Source organism: Eubalaena glacialis, chromosome 6 (genome assembly GCF_028564815.1).
Source record: "Eubalaena glacialis isolate mEubGla1 chromosome 6, mEubGla1.1.hap2.+ XY, whole genome shotgun sequence".
Taxonomy (NCBI): Eukaryota; Metazoa; Chordata; class Mammalia; order Artiodactyla; family Balaenidae; genus Eubalaena; species Eubalaena glacialis.
In genome coordinates, this window is record NC_083721.1 from 5,047,779 (window position 1) to 5,071,614 (window position 23,836).

The window sequence follows — 23,836 nt, forward strand, 5'->3', positions numbered from 1 at the left end:
GTACTGGAGAATCAAATGATTGACTGTTGGCGGGGATTAAAACCCACTCGCTGAGTGTGGAGACTTTGATCTTCACCAAATCCACTGAGACAGACGAAATTTCATGGGAAGGTGGCAAAGATTTCCTAAACCAAACGCAAATAGATGCTTAACTTTCAACTCCAGCTCACGCCCGGAGGCTTTGCAAGTGCTGATTTTTTTTTTACAGAATATTCCTGTTGGAATGGGCTTAAACTTAAATTGCAGCATCTTAAATTGTTTTTAGTTATTATATAGCTGATGATTCTTATGAGATTGCAATAATAGATGTGTATTATGTAGAGATAATGTTATTTGGAGGCCTTATTATAATTTGGGAAGGACTTACCAAATGACAAATTTGGTCTTTTGGGATAAAGACCGTGTACTCTCACTCTTTTGGCAATCCAGCCAATTATGGGCTACACATCATCTTTTTTCTTTAATTAACTGATGCTAATAAAATTTTGCATAAAACAATAAACATAGAAAACATTTTCCAACATAATACATGTTATAATTAACCTGTACTTGTGAACGCCTCATTAAAAAGATCAGTGAGTAGATTAGCATTTTTGTTAGGAAAAATATGTAGTGATATGAGTTACAGCCCAAATTTTTGTCATGAAAATTATGTGCTTTTGGCTCAGACATGGCCCTAGTTTTCTGGTCAGAAAAAAACGTGGAGGTAAAAATTAGATGATTTCAGGATAATTTCCAGTTAAAAGTCTGCGATCTGTGACCTTTCCTCTATCTTCTCCACTGGATCCTTGTTTCATTGATGAGGTTATTACAGGTGTTGTTATTATTAATTTCCTCCCAAAGGTATTATTCTCTTTTTGTGTGTGTGTGTGGTTATTATTTAGTGTTTTTAAGTAAAATGATTTTACTAGATTTTTAAAAATAATTTGGAAAAGATTGTATCCTTTGGGACTTCCCTGGTGGCACAGAGGTTAAGACTCCACGCTCCCAATGCAGGGGGCCCAGGGTTCGATCCCTGGTCAGGGAACTAGATCCCACATGCATGCCACAACTAAGAGTTCGCATGCCACAACTAAGGAGCCCTCCTGACACAACTAAGAGCCGGTGCAACCAAATGAGTAAATAAATAATTTTTTTCTTAAAAAAAAGATCGTGTCCTTTAATGGACCCTTGAACCACTCATCTGCTGTTAAATTTTTGTGCAGTGGAATCAGTGCCTCTTTTCTCTTGGTAGATGCCATGTGCTGTGGTTGCTGCCCCAATGTCCTCTTTGCTGCCATTTCAAGTCCAGCCTTACCCTGTAGTTAAATTTTATGATTTTATGATTGGAATACAGGATTATTAGTTACAGAAATTTGCTTTAGAAACAAATTGAGGACTGTATAGATATTGAGAGGCCAGGCTCCTTTCTGCAGTGATCAATGTATTCCCATGAAAGTTGGGTTTCAAGCACGGGTCTTTGTCCACGCTCTGTCTGCCTTCCTGGCACATACCTACAGCTGAGCTGCTGGGAACACCTGGCTACACCCCTGGGTGTGTGTGTGCCTTTTTGCATCACCTGGAAACTGGTCGGAAATGCAGACTCCCAGGCCCCTTCCCAGATCTCCTGCGTCAGAATCCACATTAACAATCTCAGGTGGTTCTTACACACACTCAAGTTTGAGAAGCTGATCTAAAACATCCTTGTCCTTCAGTTCAACCTTGGGATGGCAGTTTCCGAATGTTTCCGCCTAGGATGCAGATTTGTCATTCTCGTTAACCAACTTTGCCTCTGTGATATTGAACAATCAAACACAACCCTCTCATTTCATCTGTCACTACTGATGAGAGGTGCATGGGGTTATTTTTCCTTTAACATTGAATAAGGAAAAATAAACCCTCTCTGAAATCATCCATGTTCCTTGCTATTGTACTGACATACTGAAAAAAAAGTGTAGACATATTAATACTTTTAATAATAATAATTTTTAATATAAGCCTTTGTAAGCATGTTTCTTTAACATTTAATAGAATTTCCTCATGAATCTAGTGGGCTCCAATAATTCCCATCTCTGTGTCCCTTTTTGTGTTCTTATACCTGTGGATCATCAGTCACCAAGATGGGTTTTGACAGTTCCAGGTTCACAGTTCCCACCTCCAGAGCATCCCTTGGACCACAAGGACCCAGACACTGGTATCTGTGAAAACCTTCTCCAGGGTTTCTGGTGATGTGCATGTGTGGGGCCTGTTGACCTGACTTTGCAGAGCCCCTGTGTCTTCTTTGAGTGATGGGGATGGAATGTGAGCCAGTTACACTGATGGATGTAAAAGCACTTCACGAACTGCCCAGGGTTCCTCACATTGCCACGGGCACCCTTTGCTTTTTCCTTCCATTCTATAACTCTTGCTAATTCCTCAGATCCATGCTTTTCCCAGCACCTCCCTAACCCTATTGCCAGCATTTCTGAGATGGGAGTTGGTTTTGTTCCTTGTCATTATAACACTCCAGCTTCATGTCTAGAGCTAAATCCAAATTGTCTTTCATCTGACTTACAGACAGATTTGCAAAATACATGTAATTTGTTTATTCCCCAGACCCGACCCAGCGACCTCTAACTCACATTGAGGGCTTTGAGCTGGAGCTGTTGGTGGCACAGTTGAGCTCAGTCCAAACCCCCACAGAACATCCAGGAAAGGAACCAACCAGTGCGTTCATGGGACAAAAATCAAATATCCTGTGCTCCTTTTCTTACAGGTTTCAACATGACACACAGAGGCAGTGGGGATCAAGTTGCAGGTCTCTCTCTGAATGATATAGATTGTTTTTCCCTTCAGTTTTCTTGAGGCATAATTCCATCCACATCAGCAATTTTGCCTTGTTCCTTAATGCATAGTAATCTTGCCTTTCCAGCGAAATTTCTTTCATCACGAAATTTTACTCCCTTTGATATATTTTTTTTAAATTTTATTTATTTTTTTTTATTTATGGCTGTGTTGGGTCTTTGTTTCTGTACGAGGGCTTTCTGTAGTTGTGGCAAGTGGAGGCCACTCTTCATCGCGGTGCACGGGCCTCTCACTATCGCGGCCTCTCTTGTTGCGGAGCACAGGCTCCAGACGCGCAGGCTCAGCAACTGTGGCTCATGGGCCTAGTTGCTCCGCGGCATGTGGGATCTTCCCAGACCAGGGCTCGAACTCGTGTCCCCAGCATTGGCAGGCAGATTCTCAACCACTGCGCCACCAGGGAAGCCCCTCCCTTTGATATTTTACAGTCCTTTTCTTGCCAAACTCAGAGTGATAGCCGATGGTCAAACTCTGAGATGCTGAGCACTCAGTGCTCAGTGACCTGACCTTGCTGACGTGAGCCCCAAATATTGCGGCACTACAGAGGATCCTTGGTCCCCAGGCCACGTGGGCCTATAGACACCTTCAAGAATGGAATGGAGGTAGGACTGTGAGAAGATGAGAACATTGGGGATTTTTTTGTTTTTTAAGTTGGTGTTTTTCCTTCACAAACGGAATGATTTTCTTCTGTTTAAAGAAGGCTTTTGCTCCATCATTGACCACGTTCATGGGTTACACAGCATCATACCATGAAGAAGATGGAGACCAGGTCAGCCAACGTTTCCGGAATTTAGCTCCATCATTTGTAACACAAGGTGACACACCCAGAACACTCTATGTTCTGCCTTCCATGCATTATACGAGAACTCATTCATTATACAGGCACAGGAGCACAGTTCTTCTGAGATTATCCAGTCATTACATTGGTTTCATTGACAATTTGGGAAAGACTCAAGGAATTTTCCTCAGAGCCAGTTGGCTGACCAAGAGGAAGTTCACATTTTTAAAAACTAAGATATTCTCTCCCTCTTTGCACTTTTCTATTTTCTCCTGCCTGTTCCCCTGGTTGCTCTGAGGACCCTCAGCGTTGCAGTGGTGTTGGGAGAAGACCACCACCGGGGACAGCTGAGGCAGGTGTAGGGTGTAGTGGAAGAAAGGAGGGTGGATGAAGTGCCTACTTCCTTCACCGGTCATGCCCAGAAGCATTTTCCTGTCTGACGGTTCATTTGTGGCCTTTAATTCTGAAACTTGATATGCCGCAAATGGGAGTTGAATTGCCAAACATTAAACCCAGCCTGGAATGGTTAATATAATCTGTTCTCAACCTAGAAACCAGCGAGGGCTTTGGATGGTACAGTGTGTACTTGCCCCAAATAGCCTTTTGTCTCGCTGGCTGGACCCATTACGTGCCATTGCTTTCCATTTATAAAATGGGTCTTTTGGGGCTTCCCTGGTGGTGCAGTGGTTAATAATCCACCTGCCAATGCAGGGGACTCGGGTTCGAGCCCTGGTCCGGGAAGATCCCACATGCCGTGGAGCAACTGAGCCCATACGCCACAACTACTGAAGCCCGCGTGCCTAGAGCCCGTGCTCGGCAACAAGAGAACCCACAACAATGAGAAGCCCGCTCACAACGAAGAGTAGCCCCCACTCACCGCAACTAGAGAAAGCCCACGCGCAGCAACAAAGACCCAGTGCAGCCAAAAATAAGATAAATAAAATAAATAAATTTATAAAAAAGAATGGGTCTCTTGGAAAATAGAGTACTGGTTTCATAGGCATCCTTTTATGATGCCATCTTATACTTTTCTGAATTCTTCAGTGGATTGTCTTCAGTAGTTCATCAATAGTCAGTTGGCCTTGGTCTTGTCTTTCTTATTGCTTTCTAAAATTTTGTGGTAAATTTAATTAAATTCTCCCATCTATTCATGATTTTAATAGTCTGCTCCATTGCTCAGATATCAGTGCGCAGTCTATATTAAGGTTATCCCGGGATTTCCTTGGTGGCGCAGTGGTTAAGAATCCACCTGCCAATGCAGGGGACACGGGTTCAAGCCCTGGTCCGGGAAGATCCCACATGCCGCGGGGCAACTAAGCCCGTGTGCCACAACTACTGAGCCTGCATGTTGCAACTACTGAAGCCCACGCGCCTAGAGCCCATGCTCCGCAACAAGAGAAGCCACCGCAATGAGAAGCCCGCGCACCGCAACGAAGAGTAGCCCCTGCTCGCCGCAACTAGAGAAAGCCCACGCGCAGCAACAAAGACCCAAATAAATAAATAAATATTTTTAAAAAAAGGTTATCCCTTTGCTTACTTAAGGATTATCACTCTGTTATACCTATTGTTCCATCTGGCCCAGGGTTCTGCTCATTTGTGTGTTTTTGCAAATCTAGAGTACTTTGTTCTGAATGCTGACATTTTGCTTTCAGTTAGGCCATGTTCAGAACATCATTTCGACTTCTAGTAAGTATTTATGAGTAAGGCCTCATGTTATCTAACCAGAGTTTCATTTTCTCTGGATCTTATCTTTATGTGCATGAGATATGTGCAGAATCCCAATGACTGGAAATCTCTGAAATATTTATTACGTGTGTCCATATCTATTTCTCCAAATTGCTATCTCTCCTCCTGTGCTTAATGGTGCATTTTAAAAACACTTTCTGGATATTGTTACCAAGGTCATATGTTTACTACAAGTATGTTTATGACATATAACCTAACAATGTTTTGTTCTTGCCCTTCTTGCTGGAAATATTATCTTGGGTTCTGAATCTGGAGTGTGCATGCATGAGAGTATGTGTTTCTTTGTGTGTTTTATACCATTTTGGCACTAAAAAATACCTGCAAACTGAAAGTCGTGGTGAACATATTTGATATCGGTCCTTTCTGAGGTCTGCCTTTTGAATAACATTCTCATTATTTAAACACAATTGTGCATGCTGGCTCATCTCTTCTTGCTGATATCTGACAGGAAGATTTGGATTTAGGTATAAATTCAGCCATCAGGATATACACATCAGAACTGGCTTATGAATGAGTTACTTTGTGGGGTTTTATTACATATAGTCCCCAGGACTATCGAGCCAATCCGAGGAGGGCTTAATCAGGTACTATTAAAAACTGGAATTAGGACCTAATCCTAAACCACAGAGTGACATTTATCTAAAGTAATTACCTTGTGACTCAAACACATTTCAGTAGCATTTGCTAATCTCACAAGCATATGGGATCAGGGAATTAAAAATAAGAAGCAGGTCAAATAAAAAAAAAAAAAAAAAAAAAGAAGCAGGTCAAATAAATGTGACTCTGGAAGTGAAAATATATCTGACTGAGTTACTTGTTTATATTTTTAAAGGAAAAATTGAAAGAAATACATCTTACTAATATGAAGAGGTCATTATTAAACTTTAAAAGAGAATACGACTAAACTAGTACTAGCTATGAATTACCAATTCGAAATGCCTTTCCATCTGTTTCAAGGTGAGACCTGTGCATTCAGATTCTAGTGGACCCTGGAAGGCTTCGGCGCCAGGCGGGCCCACCTAACAGTGGGAAAATATCCTGTGCCAGGCGGACAAAACTAGAAAGTCACATTTTGGAAAGAGTGAAGGAAAGTTTAAATGCTGACTTGACCCATCTTTGTACTTCTTTCCCCATTCCAGCTCCCCTTACACTCACAGCTGGGAGAAACTGTGAAAGTTGCTGTAGTTTTAGGATTATAAGTTTTGAACTGAGACACACCTGAGTTTGAAACATGGTTTCCCCACTAACTAGCTGGGCGAACTTAGCTGTGCTGTTTGACATCCCTGAGCCTCTGTTCCCACACCTGTAAAACAGGGATGATGTCCTTACCTCACTGCTGGGAGAGAAAAGATATAAACAGGTGCTGTGTGGGCACTTCTGGCTCAGAGCTTGACACAAAGCCCTGTAACCCAGACGGCTTTCAAGCAGTAGCCGTGTGCGAGTCTGGCAGAAGGTGGCCTCCGGTGTTAAGCCAGACACTTGACTTCTGCCCCTGCCTGAGGTGGCAGGGCACCCCCTGAGCTTTGAGAGAAGATCGAAGTGTTACTTTCTTTGTTTAAAGGATTCTCTTATGATTTAGCCATAGCAGCGTCTCCTCCCTCATTCCTGTTTATGGTTGGTGCTTGTTGAGATTCTTTCCTACAGTGTTAGTCTTTTTAAAAACGTAACTTTTGTTTCATTTTAATTTCTGGTTTTTTATTTTATGTCTTTTTTTCTGATTTTTTTGAGTTTGCTTCATTCTTCTAGCTCATGGAACTGAATTTTTGGCTGATTTGTTTTTCTCTTTCTTTTAAAAGGAAATACCTTTCTCTCTTTTAAAAGGAAATACATTTCAAGCTATAAATTTCTCTCTAATGAGCACTGTAGCTCCACTCTACAAGACATTTTAAAAATACACAGTTGATTATTTTTAGTAGGTCGTGTAAGCATATTTATATTTCCTCGAATTTCTGGCATATTTGGTATTTTCGTTTATCAATGTTTTTGATTCTCCTGCTCCCCTACCGAACTTCCCTGCTGTTTGATAGATTGCTAGCATTCTTTATTTCTTCTATTGGTGTGGAAGTTACAAATTCTATTTCTATTCTTTGTTGTCAACCATGACTTTGACATGTACCCTCACATACAAAACTTAAAGTTAATGAGCTTGTCTACCCTTCTCCTGAACTTGACTTTTTAAATTCCGATCTCTTTCTTCTACCTTTCATGCTGCTTTGTCTAGAATTTTAATTATGCCTTACTTTTAACAGCCCTATTCATCTTTTTAAAGTTAATATTTATTTGGATTTACCAATATATGCATAGAGTTCTTATCATTGCTTCTGGTAGCCTGGTAGCATTGTCTGAATGGTAAAGATCTGGTAAGGCATAGACCCTAACCAGTCGGGACAGAGTCCTGACCAGTCGGAAGGCGCATGGCTGAGGATGCTAAGCTCACTGGTTGAGGCCTGCCTGTTACTGCAGGACATGTTTCCTTCCTGATGAAATATAATCTTCAATAGTTTCTCCAGTAAGGGTCTAAGAGTAGTAAGTTCTCTCTTTCTTCTTATATCTCAAAAGAACTTTGTCATGCTTTGTTTTTGATGGGTAACCTAGCTGGATATAGAATTCTATATTGACATTTACTTTCCTTCAGAATTTCTGTGATACCTCCTTATGACTTTCTCCCGTATTTCATTGCCAATGAGCTGTCTGCTGTCAATTTATTTGTCCTTACTCTGCTAGTAATCTGTCTTTTTCTCTCTGGTAGGTTTTAATATTTTTCTCTGTCTCGGTGGTGGTCTATAGTTTCATCTAGTTAAGAATTTTTAAAATATTTATTCTGCTTGGCTTATATTTCTGGAATCTGAAGATTCATGTTCTTCATCAGTTCTGGGATTTCCTTCAGGTTTTATCTCTTCAAATATTGTCTCTCTCATTGTCTTCTTCCAGGAATCCTATTAAAAGTGCTTTGGGATTTGTTATTCTTTTCTCTGTTTCTTTTAACTTCTCTTTTACGTGGTCTAACTCTTTACTTCTCTGTGTTGCACTTTGGGGGATTCATCATATCAACTTTTTTCTGCACTCTTCCTTTTTCCTCTATGTCTAGTCTAAAGTTTGTTTAGTTTTCGTTTGTGTGGGGTCAGTTTCAGAGGATTCTGGGACTCTCATTCTGTGGCACACGATGGTTATTAGTCTAACAGAGACTCTTTCCCTTTTTGTTCTATTTCCTTTTATTCCTATTGCCCACCTCCTCGAGGATAACCCCTCCCACCATTTGAAATGTGCTAATATGTTGAGTATGCATATTTGTAGGTATGTTTTACACTGTATATTATTGTTTTATGCAAATGTTGGTTTTGATTTACATAATCAAAGGGTGTTATACATCTTTTAATTTTCATGAACACTATGTGTTTGGAATTCTCCCACTTTGCTATGTGTAAATTGAATTCCTTGTACCTAGCAGCTGCATTGTAGTCAATGATTTGTATCCACCACATTTTATGAATCCACTTCCTCAGAGATGGACATCCAGATTATCTTCAAGATCCCACCACCACAAATATTACTATCATTCAATCCAAAATACCTTCTATTTTTCCTTATGGATTTTCTTCAGGCCATCACCTACTTAGAAATGTGTTGTTTAATTTCCTACTAGTTGAGTATTTTTAAAGTTATCTTATGACTATTAATTTCAATGTTAATGTTGTTTTCAGAGAACATACTTTGAATTATTATAATTTGAATAATTGAGGGATTTTTAATGTCCAAGAGTTTGATTTATCTTGGTTAATATTCCATGTGCTCTTGGCAAGAATCTGTATTACACAGTTGTTGAGTGGAGTGTTCTTTAAGTGTTAATTATGTTAAATTGGTTTATAGTGTTAATCAAATATTCTATATTTTATTCAAGTTTTGGTCCACTTGTTTTATTAGTCATAAGGAGAAGCATGTTAAAATCTCCCATTGTGAATTTGAGCTTTCTTTAAAAAAAAAAAAAATCTGTCAATTTGGGCATCATATATTTTGAAGCTATTTTGTTAGGGTGCATTTAAATTTAGGTTAGTTACTCATTCATGGTGGAGTGACTATTAACATTATGAAATACTCCTCTTTATCTTTGATGTTACTATTTGTCTTGAATTGCACTAAGTCTGGTATAAACAAAGCCATCTAGATTTATGATGCACAGTGGCTGGATAGTATGTTGCTTTTTAACATTTCATTTTCAACCATCTGTTTCTTTTATGTTCTAAGTGTATTTCTTGTAAAATGCATTCATTTGGATCTTGTTTATTTATCTCGTCTTTAAGTGGCATTTAGTCTATTCATATTTAATGTAATTATCAACATAACTTGTGTTTAGGTCTTTCATATTGGTGTATGTTTCTCTTTTTAATTCCCTGACTTATTTTGAGTGACCAAGTAATTATTTAATTCTATTAACTTATTAAATATACATTTTTAATTATTTTTTCAGGGTCACTAGGAATTACAATGCGTATCTTTAACTTACCACAGTTCAATTTCCAATTATATCAAACTCTTTACAAAATGTAGGAACGCCATGATTACATGTATAATTCCATTTATCCCCCTCTCTCTCCTTGTGCTCTTTTATTCCTCTGTGTTCTATGAACCCTACAACATGTTGCTACCATTTTTGCTTTGAACAATTGTAGCTTAAATCTGTATATGTTATATGTATTACACAAACATAGATATGTGTCTGTACACACAAACATACACATATTAAAAATAATAAATAGGTCCCCTATTTTACCTACATTTTGCACTTTCTATGGTTTTCTTTTTTTTTCCTGCAGACTTGAGCTTCTATCTGGAATCATATATTTCACCCTGAAGAAGTTCTTTTAGCATTTCTTGTAGCACAGGTTTTCTGGCTACAAAATCTGAGATTTTCTTTGGCTGAACTTGTCTTAATTTACCTTTCATTTTTGATGTAAACCTTGGTTAGATGTAGAATTTTATATTAACAGCTTTTTTAAAAAAATTATTTTGACACTCTGAAAACTCTTTTTCACTCTGAGAAATTCAGCCATCACTCTTTTCATGCTTTCCTTGCATATGACCTGGCTGGGTTTTTTGGGCTACTTTTAAGATTTTCTTTCCATTTTTGATTTTCAGCAGTTTGCCTCTGATGTGATAGGTGTGATTTTTAAAATTATTTTTTAAAGGCTTATCATGTTTGTGGTTTGCTGAGCTTCTTGGATATGTGTATTGATGTATTTCATCAATTTCAAATTTAGTGACTATTGTCTCTTAAAATAATTTTTTTCCTATATCTCTTCTAACCTCTGGGACTCCAGTTATTTATATTGCTTGAGAGTATGTTAACGTGTCTTGGATACTTTGTTTTATTTTATTTTATTTTATTTTTTTACTTTTTATTCTCTATCTACTGTCAAGATAGTGTCTGTTGGCCTGCCTTTGATTTCACTGATTCTTTACTCTGCTGTGTCCAAGTCTGCTAATAAGCTTATGCGTTCTTCCTCTCTGACATCACATACTTCGATTCTGATAGTTCCATTTGATTTTCCTTTTTACTGTTTCCATTTATGTGCTGGAATTCATCATCTGCTCATATTTGTTGTCATCATTTTCTTCTAGCCCCTTCATCATAGATACTTTGGAATTCCTGAGTGATAATTCAGACATCTGGGTCATTGCTATATTTATTTCTATGAACTGTTTCCTCTTTTAAATGTAGGCCCCTTTTACTCACTTCTTTGTGCATCTTGTGATTTTTTATTTTATGCTGAACATTGTGTTGGGATAAGACATATTCATCTCCTGTGAAGACGTGCTCCCTGTCAGGCTGATGGTGTGAGGCTGAGTCAATCTAACATGCAGCTGACCTGCCTCTGTTGCAGACTTGGAATCTTAAGTTTGATTCAGTTCACCAAAACTTCACACGTTGTGAAGGTGGGTTTGAAACTTTGCCTTTGGAGAGCTTGGGATCAGAGCACCAGCCACACTCTTTAGATCTTTGTGCATTGCAAGGCCAGCTACGAGCTTTCCAAACCATAGCAATGCTCTTTCTGCTTTACACCCTGCCTGCCAGCATTTTGAGTTTCTGGTGCATTCTCTTTGCTCTCTAGACCCATTCCTGGCTTTCTGCACCTGGGGGCATCTCTTTCTGCCTTTGGGCACTGCCCTCAGCCTTTGTACTTGGTGAATGTCCACGGATCTTTGTAGCGATTCATCTCAGTTCTCCTGTTCTCCCAGCTTTTGGCATTTATTTTGTTCCTAAATGTATTCTTGCCTTCTTACTTTCCTACCATAAGCCTCCTTTTTTTATTTCTTAGTTACGTATTAACAAATAGTCTATGTTCATTCTAGAATATATGAATATTCTATATTCATTTAAATTTATGATACCTTGCTATATTGATATCTTCAACTCAGTTTGGGAAAAAAAAGGGAAGCATAAAAAACAAAGAAGCATGCTTGCTTTGGCAGCACATATACTAAAATTGGAACCATACAGAGAAGATTAACATGGCCCCTGTTCAAGGAAGACACACAAATTCGTGAAGCATTCCATGTTTTTAATAGACCCACAGACATAGAAAACAAACTTATGGTTACCAAAGGGGAAAGTGGGGGGAGGGATAAATTAGGAGTTGGGGATTAACAGATATACACTGCTATATATAAAATAGGTGACCAACAAGGACCTACTGTAGAGCACAGGGAACTCTACTCAATATTTTATAATAACCTATAAGGGAAAAAGATCTGAAAAAGAATGTGTGTGTGTGTGTGTGTGTGTGTGTGTGTGTGTGTGTATATATATATATATATATGTATATATTCTTTTATATATGTATAACCGAATCACTTTGCTGTACACCTGAAACTAACACAACACTGTAAATCAACTATACTTCAATAAAAGAAAGAAAAGAAAAAGAAGAAGAAAAAAACAAAGAAACAAATAAATCGGAAAAAAGTCCCAAGTTTCATAAACCTTACCTAAATAGATTTCTCATTTATACTGAACTTAAGCTTATGAATGAAATTATATAACTCTGGTGCAAGGTGAGTGTATCATTCAGGGTCCACTAGAGAAACAGAACCAGTAGGAAATGGATAGATGAAAGATAGAGACGTATTTCAAGGAATTAGCTCACACAATTATGCAGTTGGGGTGAGTGAGTCTGAAATCCATAAGGCAAGCCATCAGGACAGGCTGGAAACTCTGGGGCAGGATCTGATACTGCAGTCCACAGGCAGAATTTCTTCTTCAGGGAAAGCTCGTTTCTGCCTTAAGTTCTTTCAAGTTCTTTGATTAGATTGTGCTGACCCAGATTATCCAGGGTAATCTCCTTTACTTAAAGTCAACTGATTGTTGATGTTTACCACATCTACAAAATACCTTCCCGGTAACACCTACACTAGTGTTTGACTGAATATCTGGGTGCTACAGCCTACCTCTAAGTTGACACAGAAAACTCTCTATCACAGTAGGTAAGGGCATATTCTACAAGGTGGTACAGTATGTGTTAAGGAGTAAACATTAAGGAAGAAAATAGATGTAAGTGAGAACATGAAAGGGTCCCTTATCTGTTCATCATCCCACAGAAATGCAGGCTGGGGTTGGGTATTCTCGACAGTGCTTGGGTCTGTCGTTCGAGGAACCTCTCTGCATATCGTGATGCTCCTTTCTTGTAAGCCTGAGAGAAATCCTACTAAACATTCTGTCTGGGTTTAGTAGGCATTGGCTGCTATTGGAATTGTCTGAGAGAGCCAGCTGCCCAGCACCTGGAGACCCCCAGGCCCATGGGAAGGTGTAGCCCCTTCTGTCAGGGGGAAGAAGCCTCACTCAGATGCAGCCCTTATGCCAGCAGAAACGGGGACCCTGCTTCCAGTTGGCCCCTTGTCCAGGCTACCCTGAGTGAACTCCTGGGGCCCCTTTCACATCATTCTGCTCACTGCATCAGAGCAGTCTACAGGGTGTACATCAAAATGTTAATAGAAGGCATTTTGCTTTGGCAAGATGCAATTATGTGATCATGGTTCTTTTCTTTTTTTTTTTCTATCTTTCTGTATTTACAGAAGTTTTTACAATGTGAATATATTAATTTTATAATAAAAATCAATAACAACGAATAACATTTTGAATAAAAATGGAAATGAGTTGATATGTCATAAGGAAGAAAATAAGATTCTTAATATTTTTTCCTTTTCCGTGCATCTCCGCCTGTAATTACCATAAGCATCTCCCTGAATGTACAGCCTGGAGTGTCTGTGTGATAGCAGTGGTCCACAGGGACAACAAAGGATTCCCTAGAGCTTGGGAGAGCTCCCCTTTGTGGGAAATGGGATAGTTTGTACATTCAGAATATTGGAAATGGTTAATCCAAAGTCATTGTCTTTTTTTCAACTAGACCGGCCAATCTTAATGAAAAAAATATTTGAATCATATCCTAAAGCACCTTGTGCCTTAATAAAATTAGCTCAGTAACTTTGCCACTATGCTCTCTCTGTTCTTCTTGCTTTATGAGAAACTGTCAGATTGGTATAAAATTTAGATGAGAAATTGTGGCACGTGAAGAAGAATTTGAAAGGGGAAGAAGGGGGTGGTACACATACATTCTGCATCCCTTGCTGTACACTTTAGTCAAAAATAGTTTATATATCAGAAGTGGGAGAAGATGAACAGACGGAAAAAATATTAGGCTGCACTACTAGGAATACGGAAACAGAACAGGACCCTATGAGGCCTTCCCAGGAGAGACCCCCCCCTCCCCCATGCCTCCCTCTGCCTGCCTTCTGTCTGTAGAAAAACTTTAGCCAGAGGATAAGTTTAATCAGAGAAATAAGAAAATGCAGAAACAAAGGAAAAGCAAACAGGACAAAGTTTAGTCATTAAGCAAAGTCAAGGACCTGTAGTTTCTCCTCAAGGGCTATAGATAATATTCTGAGCCATATTTTTTGAGCTGTTTTGTACATACTGAACCCCCCCACCAGGTGGAAGAAGTTAACTACATGATGACCAGACTGTAACCATGGCATAGGTGCCACAATTCTGAGAACTGACATCAAAGAAATGGGAACAAACGGACCCTGGAACTGAAGACTAACTGTACCTAAAACAAGATGACACTGATCAGACCACCGCTGGCCAATTTCAAGAGGACTGTCAGAGCTGACTGTGCTGTTTCTGCATGTAGCCCCCTCCCTCTGTTTATACACCCCTGAAACTCCCCTTTAAAAGCTCTTGCTCACTGATCGGCAAGGGGGGGGAGTCAGCCTTTGGACATGAACTTGCCCTCTCCCCCAGTTGCCAGCCTGTGAAATAAAACAACTTTTCCTTTCTGCCAACACTTGCCTCTCAGGTATTGTCTTGTGAGCAGCGAGCAGCCAGACCTGAGTTCTGTAACAGTACTAGATCAGGAGTTGTAGTTTGTAGAGAAAAAATTCTCATAGAATATACCCAAAATATCCTGAAGGCTGATTTTTTTTTTTTTAAAAACACTGATTTTTTTTTTTTTTAAATTATTTTTGGCTGTGTTGGGTCTTCGTTTCTGTGCGAGGACTTTCTCTAGTTGCGGCCAGTGGGGGCCACTCTTCATCGCGGTGTGCGGGCCTCTCACTATCGCGGCCTCTCTTGTTGTGGAGCACAGGCTCCAGACGCGCGGGCTCAGTAGTTGTGGCTCACGGGCCTAGTTGCTCTGCGGCATGTGGGATCTTCCCGGACCAGGGCTCGAACCTGTGTCCCCTGCATCCGCAGGCAGATTCTCAACCACTGCGCCACCAGGGAAGCCCCCTGAAGGCTGAATTTTAATGTTTTTCAAACCAGTGTTTCTGATCATTTTCAAATCAACTTAATTAACAAGTAATATTCATGTAGTGCTTATATTGTGCCTGAAAAGTGTCAGGAATAATAATACAGTAGTAAACAGAACATACTAATGCTTGCCCTGGTAGAGCTAAATGTTCCAGTGAGGACAGACAGATGATGGACATAATAAGTCAGTTACTTCCATGTCCTGGCTATTGTAAATAGTGCTGCAATGAATATTGGGGTGCATGTATCTTTTTGAATTATGGCTTTCTCCAGGTATATGCCCAGGAATGGGATTGCTGGGTCATATGATAGTTCTATTTTTAGTTTTTTAAGGAACCTCCATACTGTTCTCCATAGTGGCTGCACCAATTTACATTCCCACCGACAGTGTAAGAGGGTTCCCTTTTCTCCACACCCTCTCCAGTGTTCATTGTTTGTAGATTTTTTGATGATGGCCATCTGACCGGTGTGAGGTGATACCTCATTGTAGTTTTGATTTGCATTTCTCTAATAATTAGTGATGTTGAGCATCTTTTCATGTGTTTCTTGGCCATCTGTGTGTCTTCTTTGGAGAAATATCTATTTAGGTCTTCTCCCATTTTTTGATTGGGTTGTTTGTTTTTTTGATATTGAGCTGCATGAACTGGTTGTATATTTTGGAGATTAATCCCTTGTTGGTTGCTTCATCTGGAGGGAAATCCAAGGAAGAGGGAATACATGTATATATGTGGCTGATTCACTTTACTGCACAGCAGAAACTGACATTGTAAAGCAACTGTACTCCAATTAAAAAAAAAAAAAAGAGGATTTAAGATCAAACTGAGTTCAAAATCCAAAAAAAACGTCAGTTACAAAGTATGTTAAAAGCAATAATTAAGATAGGGATGGATGGGGAGGTAGAGTGTGGTATAAAATGAGAATTACTATAAGAGACAAAATAAAGACCCTACTTGATTCATTCCCTGAAGTGGGAACTCTTTGGTTTAACCTACTTCATAGTGGGCAACTGATGAAATTGACTCCAATTTCATGAGCCTTACTTAGTCTGGATGCTCTGGTTCAGTGTTACAGAGCAACCAAGGAGAGACTTCTGTGGTCTTGCCACTCTTAGGGTTCACTGACCTTGAGAGCCGATTCTATTTTCATTCCTATTTGATGGGGAGAGGAGAAACAGAAACAAGAGCCCTAAGTATGTCTTAGCAACAAAGACCTGGGCATTAAGAAGTGAGCTGCCTTGTGCACGGTCAATGCAGTTCATGGGTGTTGAAAGATTAGGATGCTGGCATGAGTGACCCCGAAGCCAGGGCCAATTTATCCCCTAGTACAATAGGCACAGTGTCTAGGGCCACTATAATTTTAGGATCCCATGAAAATATTTTAATTTCTTTCCAAATCAGAAGGAAAAATGAACATAATCCAGCGTAGATTGCATTTGTCTTAATACTGCTAGTCATAAAATATAATTTTAAACAATTTTTTTGAAGGAAAGACCCATGAATGTCTTAATGTGGCTCTGCCCACAGGCCCATGCCTTTCATAGTAATATTGCCAACACCCCCTCCTTCTGTTTTGTTGTTGTTTGACATTTCTCCTTGTCACTGAAGGAAAGATGCTTATGCACTTGGAATGGGGTCGTCAACCCACACCCATGCCCACCCTTCTTGTGTGACATAAACAGATGCCTATAGAGGAGCCAGGAGGCCAAGACTGTCACCTTGCACAGTTCCCAGCACTAGGTAGCGCTGTGACGCATAGCTCTTCAATGAGTGAGTGAATGAATAAATGAAGGAATGCTTGAGTTAATGAATGAGTGAATACTTTCATGAATGACTGAATGAGTAAATGAATTAACGAATGCTTGAGTGAGTGAGTGAGTGAGTGAATTCTTGAGTGAATAAATGGGTGAGTAAATGAATGGATGCCTATGTTGGTGGTGCTGTTATTTCCTTTTCTCTTTAGCTGACTTTCTTTTTTTTTTTCAGAGAAATGTGGCATCAACCCCACTGAATGTTTCAAACAATGATGTTGTTTTAAAAGCATTCTGTGCCGCATAATGCGTGCTGTCTTGAACTAAAAGGAGAATTAGAAATAATTTGGAATTCAGTTAAAGATAAATTTGCTAAATCCAGTGCATGATAAATTCAAATTACTTTGGAGCAGTAAAGAATGTGTTGGATGGTGGGCAGCTCGGTCGAAAGCCAAACTGTGATGAACTCAGGCCTTGAGAATCAGTGGTTACCTAGAGAGCCTTCAATTATTTAGGTGTAGTTGAGGGTCACAGGTCCAGCGGTTGCTGTCTTTTAATGTAGAGCAGGTTACATGGGACTCCCTTGATTACGTTATTAAGATTCCGTCCTGTTACTTTTCATCTTTTCCTTTCTCTGTGTGATGAAGTGTTAAGCTATGCGGGGCTGTGGCATCCTGCCACCATCTCGGGAAATATTCCCAGAGAGGACTGGCTCTTCCTGAGCTGCAGTTTCCCAGCATCAACAGTGCCAAATGCTTCTGCACTGTCTCCTGAAGCACATGCTTATGGCAGGCTAATTGGAAAACCCTGAACCATGAAATTTAGGACAATAATAACATATGTGAAAGTGGGAAAAGGATGAAAGTGAAATGATCCATTTAGTGGGGGGGGGATAGAACTGGGTTTCAGTCAGGACTTCAGTGTCTACCCTTTCGGTTTGAGAATTCACATTTTAGCTTTATTTTTGTTTCTCTTTTTATGAAGCTTCTGTTAGCTGATGTGCAAAGTTTACGTGAAAGGATGCATATATTGTAGGTATCTGTGTCAGGGATGGGGGACGTGTGTGTGGAACGGACAGGAGGTAAAAGGGTCCAGTTGTCCAATATAAGGCTGGAACCTAGAGTTTTGGAGGAAGACCTTTATGGATCCCTAAATGTAGCTGAACTTGATTCATTAGGAGGTGTTTTCCCTCTCTTAAAGTTGAATCTTGCCTTTTAATGTAATGGTAAAGAAAAATGTGAGCTGGAACCATGAGCCCTTCCACAGATGGAGGAATCAGGCTGCTGATTTTACACATCTTGAAGACCTCAAGGCACTGACTGCAAACATATGGTTGTTGATAATTCAGAAGCCATTCACAAGGTAGGGACAGCAATTGAGTTTTGTGGAAATAAATCCCAGTTTAAATCTGATATGTTACTTATCCCAGCTGTTCCTCACGAGGGGCTTATCTCTATGGTGACAGTGTCATGAGGCTTCTCCATAACATGTTAGCATCTCAACATTCTTTTGTTGGGATTGACAGCCAACAGACTGCTGAAATCCTGGGTAGTCTGGAGCCAGCTAAAAGACCTGGGACCACCACTCTGACCACTGAGAGTTTATTATGTGGCTACAAATGGCTTCTTCTCCTCTACATAAGAGTAGAACGTCCTCTTTTTTCTGTTCAGTGTCTTCTTACCGAATTGCCCCAAATGCTGGGAAACGTTCCCGTGCTACAAGCCTCACTGGCCACATGGGTCATTCAGACATAGATGCCCAGCATCCCTGGGGCACTAGAACAGGTCTGGCCCAAGAGGAGAAGCTTGTACCTTGGCTGGCAGAGGAGAGCATGCGTGCAAAGGCTACAGTCCTTTGTACTTGTGTCTTTGCTTGTAGTCTTAGCAACATTATTACAGGACAGCAAGGAACCAGATCAATATGGTGCATCTTGTAGGCACACAGATTTTCCTTGAGGCCAAGTAATTTCTCATGCTAATTCTGAACTAGAATAAGCTCGCGTGTATTATGGATAAAATGTTGTTTCACACATTTTTAAGTCAGACACAAAGCTTCAAGAAATATGGGACCCATGAGGGGACAGTTGGGCTCTGCCCTTTCAGGTTCCCGTCACTATTTCAGAGCTGTGAGTCTTTTACGGTGTCTCAGCCTTTTTATGTCTCTCTCTTTTCCTCTTCCTGCCAAAGTCAACCTTCTTCTTTTCTCACTGTATCAGGGCTTCTACTACCTCCGACCTCTATCCACCCTCCTTTCAGCTTCTGCCTGCTCCGTGTCGGCTGAGAGCCTTTGTAAATCACCCATGGAGTCTCCCCAGGGAGAGGGTCTGCTATTCACATGCCACACAGGGCACAGCCTCCCACCCCCCAGGCCAGCCTCAAGCCCAAACAGCTGTGGCCAAGGAGGTGAGTCACAGAGTACAAAGCATGACCCTTCGGAAGGAAAACCTGGGGGACAGGATCATGGCATCTTTCTGAACTTCTCAGACAGGGGTGGAGGGGCTACAGGCCCTACCGTGTAGTCTGACCATTGAAGTCAGCTCCCTTTTCCCTCCTTAGGGGCCATTTCTCTCTCTCTGTCCTGTGCAGGTTTTAATATCACCCCTCCTTTCACTGCCAACATAGGCTCTGGGTCTCACCCTCAAATAAGCCTTGAGAACCCAGTGCTTTTGTTCCGCATGAAAACCGGCAGAGAGTCACATGCTTTAGGGGACGGGAGAGCTTCCTTGAGTGGAGATAGCGTGGGGAGGTTGGGTACAGCCCAGCATTTAGGAGCCTGGCCTCAAGAAAAAGATCAACCAGGAACGGGTCGACAGGTGTGCGCTTGGGTAATTTATTCAACTGCTCTGAGGTTATTTCTAAAATAGAGACAAGAATGCACGCAATGATAGAAAAAGTAACAATACCAGTGGCTCCCAACACTATCAAGTCCAACTTCCCTTTTGATAACAAACATGTTGTATACACTCTTCACTTCTGAAGTGAAATTTATAAGTAATGTTACCTACCTACCCACACACCTGGTCTGCATTCCTAGTGATTCAATGCAGAGGGCAAACCTTCAGCCTCTTGTGCCTGAGGATATATGTAGTGAAATACAGATTTTATTAAAAACTGATTTTTGTTAATCCTGTCTTTAGATTATTATTAATTCAATATATTGAGGTTTTAATAGCTTTATTCAAGCTTGATTTACATATCATAAAATTCACCCATTTTATGTGTACAATTCAATGTTTAGTATATTTACAGAGTTGTGAAACCTCCACCAAAATCTAATTTTAAAACATTTCCATTAACCCAAAAAGAAATCCCATGTCCATTAGCAGTCATTCCACATTTCTACCCCAACTTTAGGTAACCACTAATCTACTTTCTTACAGAATTGCCTTTTCTGGACATTTCATGTGAATGGAGTCATATAGTATTTGCAGTCTTTTATGTCTGTTGTTTTTCACTTATCAAGATGCTTTTGAGGTTGTATCAATACTTTGTTCCTTTTTATTGTTAAATAATATTCCCCTGTGTGCATATATCACATTTTGTTTAACCATTCATGAATTATAAATGGTGATGCTACTAATACTTGGATACAAGTCTTTTACAGGTGTTTAAACATTCCATGGGTAGGGAAGTGATATTATTTATTATTTTCAGGAGTGCCATTGGTGTCTTTAAAAGGGTGGAAGACTGAGTGAAGTTCCGAGCTAAGAAAACATACGACCACAACCTTCCTCTAGTTGACAGACTAGTCATGTTCTTGAAAAATTCAGTAGGCATTAGAACTGGGTGAAAAATACTCATATTTGTAAGCTAAGTAGAATTAGACTCTAGGTTCTGATAATAGCAAACAAGTTTATCATCTATGTGAACAAACAAAAGGTTTGTGAGACTTGGAGGGATTATTCACCACGTGGGATTGGCCTGCACATTTAGGACATCAAGAATCCCCACTTCTCTCCCGCCTCTGCAACCCCGCAGGGCTCCAGTCATAGTGGAAACACACAGTCCCCATAGGTTTTCAGAATGGCCCGAGGATGCACCCTCCCCACTGAAACTGTGCAGACAGAACCGACACGATCAGACATTCATTGACCGTTGATATGTGCTCATCGATCAGCAGGCTCCCTCCATGTGGTCTAGACAGCAGTCCCGGGAACGAGGGCAGGCTTACAGAGCGGGGCAGAGTGGCTCAGAGTGCCCTGTTCCGTAGGCGGCGGGGCTGGTGTGATGCTGGGGAGGTACTCGGTGCCGTCCCCGAGTATGTGCCCAAAAACAGGACAAAGGAAAGCCGGCAGTGCTGATGGAGAGGTAGCAGGAGGAAGATGGTGGTGGGAGATGAACTGAATACATAAAGCAGCTCTGCCTGTTCACTCTAGCTTGTTTCTGTGCAAAATCAGAACTGTTTCCCCAAATTTACTTCCTCAGCCTCCGTGAAGAACTTAGATGAGACAAACTTACCATTGTTTTCATTGCTGTTCCTCTTGGGGAAATTCATGCTTGATAATTTCTTTTTTCCTGCAGATGGTCTGTTTTTACCCTAAAGCCCTTTGTTTCCAGTAACTGTGTGCTTCCCTCTAATACAAGGTTTCAAGGGGGAAAAACTGCCAAAAATATTTTGTGGTGATTGCTTTTTTTCATATTTGGAAAGGCTGACCAAATATGTGTATTGTGTTCATCGTTCAATTTAAAAACAGGGCAGAGGGTGGTGTTGATGGACGGGAAGGCTGAGGCTCAGGGACTTCAGTCCTCGTCTCAGGCAGCGACCCAGCCTCAACATTACAACCTCAGCTTTTCCTTCTTCCTCCCGAATTCTCCATTCGGAGGCTATTTTTGCTTTGGTTTTCTTGTTTTTATAGCTCTGCTTCTAAACATGCAACTGAAAACCGTGAGTTACTGAATCAGCTATAGGTGTTCCTTCACTAAGAAATTTTATAATGTGTATATTATATATTTTTTTCGAAATCAAGGCGATGTCATTGGTCTGGTAGAAGTTTGCCAATTTCTGGATTGGTCTTTCATTGCTCCTCTACCATGTGTTCGTAGATTGCATGGTTTCAGGTGACTAACCGTCCTGGTCATTCAGGGACAGAGGAGGTAATCAGCATGCTTGACTTTCAGCACAAAAACCTGGACAGTCCTGGGCAAACCCACATGGTTAGCCACCCTCTAAGTCGTCCCGGTTTGCAAGAATACCCTGGCAGTGTTGCCATTGGGCGATGCAACAGCCCTCCATGACAGTGGGCTTTTCCACTCTGTGTGAGCTTTGCTCGGGGAGAAGTCAGCCTGCCTCGCTGCGCATCAGTCACTGCCTTCATCAGCCAGACACTGGACACACTTTCTTGTAGCATCTCTCTCCTGTCGGTTGGTTTTCTGCGTGTGGGCTGCAGACGTCCCAGCGCTGTCACCTCCATAGTCATTTTTTTAGGGCAGTAAAGAATGAGTTTCTGTGTGTATTACGGTGAGGGATCACTTCCCTTGACCCTTTTCAGGCTGTCAAGGTGACCTCAGCAGCACCGGGTAGTAAAATATAAGGCTTCGGCCTCGCACACTCAGACACATAGTGGAGTGCCGGGTTTCTGATCTGTGTAATTTTGTGTAATTATATTCAATTGCTCACTCAGTCTCTGATGACTTTCTAATGAGCTGTTATTTTCAGAGGTAGTGGAAAAATCAGTTCAGGAAGAGCTGATGATGTGAGGGAAATAAATAAGGGAATGACTGGTGAAGAATTAGAAGAAAGCCCGTTGCTCACCTTTCTCGGAGCAAGTGCTGTGTCTGGGGAGGGGGCACTACGTGACACTGGAGGACCTGGGAAAGAAGAAGATTATGTTACAGGAGTTGCACACACCCTTCGTAAAGAGAGGCCAGCATATGGACAGATGGCTAGGTTCGTTTAATCTTTGAAGAAGTCAGCAAAGTCTTTTTTTATGTAAAGACTTTATATTTTAGAGCAGTTCTAGGTTCACTCGAAATTGAGAAGAAGGTACAGAGAGTTGCCGTATACCCTGTGCTCCTAGACGTGCGCAGCTGCTCCCCGCTCCCCCCATCAGCATCCCCACCAGAGTGATGCATTCACCACAGTCAGTGAGCCGACATCAGCCCATCATCACCACCCAGAGTCCGTAGTTTACACTGCCGTTCAGTCTTGGTGTTGTACATTCTGTGGGTTTGGAAAATGGTACAATAACAGGTTTCCACCATTATAGTATCGTAAAGAGTAGTTTCAGTGCCCTAAAATTCCCTATCTATCTCCCCCCATTTCATCCCTCCCTTCCCTCACCCCCAACTGCTGGCAACCACTAATCTTTTTTACTGTCTCCATAATTCTGCCTTTTCCAGAATGTCATAGAGTTGAAATCATACAGTGCATAGTCTTTTAAGATTGGTTTCTTTCATTTAATAACATGCATTTAAGTTTCATGTATGTCTTTTCATGGCTTTATAGTTGTTTCCTTTTTATCACTAAATAATATTCCATGGCCCAGATGTACCACAGTTTATTTATCCCTTCCCCTGAAGGATATGTTGATGGCTTCCAAGTTTGGCAGTTATGATTGAAGTCACTTTTAAATAATGAAAAATATGTAAATTGAACAGTTTAGAAAGTGAAATATTCTAGATGTTATTTTAAAATTTGAAATATACACAAAGCCTCCCCCCGCCCCATCCAGGCTCCCTTAGTACTTTTGCTACCAGTTCTTTTAATCCCTGAAGCAATTTCAGTAACTGCCTGTACATGCCTTTTCATCTCCAAGAATGGAAACAACTACCTTTTCCATTTGCTTTTGTCATTATTATACTTCATGAAATAGTGTCATAGTGAGATCTGGGATTGAACTAAGATTTGAAAAAAGAGAGAGAAAGAGAGACAGACAGAGAAGAAAACCATCTCCCTGTGAGAAACCTTCACAAATCCCATATAAATTGTAAAACATTTGAAGAAA

The 23,836-nt window shown here is 40.6% G+C and overlaps 1 protein-coding gene and 1 non-coding gene across 2 annotated transcripts in view; both read left to right on the top strand.

Annotated features, from left to right (window-relative positions):
* Positions 1–23,836, top strand: part of DSCAM (DS cell adhesion molecule) — a 741,375-nt gene that overhangs the window by 228,164 nt on the left and 489,375 nt on the right. The gene's annotated exons all lie outside the window — the stretch shown is intronic.
* On the top strand, positions 11,801–11,903 carry LOC133094213 (U6 spliceosomal RNA). Its single transcript, XR_009701426.1, has one exon. It is a non-coding gene; the product is annotated as a U6 spliceosomal RNA (small nuclear RNA).